A 280-nucleotide genomic window follows, 5' to 3' on the forward strand; every position below is an offset into this window, starting at 1 on the left:
CACCCTCCCAGGGAAGAGCTTCTGCCTCAGAGCTCATCTCAGTCTCCCCTCTGGCAGGTTCAAGCCATTCCCCTTGTCCTGTTCCTACATCCCTTGTCCAAAGCCCCTCTCCAGGTTGCCTGGAGCCCCTTTACACACGGGAGCTGCTCTAAGATCTCCCTAGAGCTCAGCTGGGGTTGCCACATCCCAGGACAGACAGACCCTCGTGTTGTTGACCACCTAAGACAGCCCTGCCCTAGGGCTCTTGGGCACCGAGGCCTGCGGGGACCCCGGGTCGGCT

The sequence above is a fragment of the Nestor notabilis genome, unplaced genomic scaffold (assembly GCF_000696875.1).
Source record: "Nestor notabilis isolate BGI_N333 unplaced genomic scaffold, ASM69687v1 scaffold19280, whole genome shotgun sequence".
In the NCBI taxonomy this organism is placed as follows: Eukaryota; Metazoa; Chordata; class Aves; order Psittaciformes; family Psittacidae; genus Nestor; species Nestor notabilis.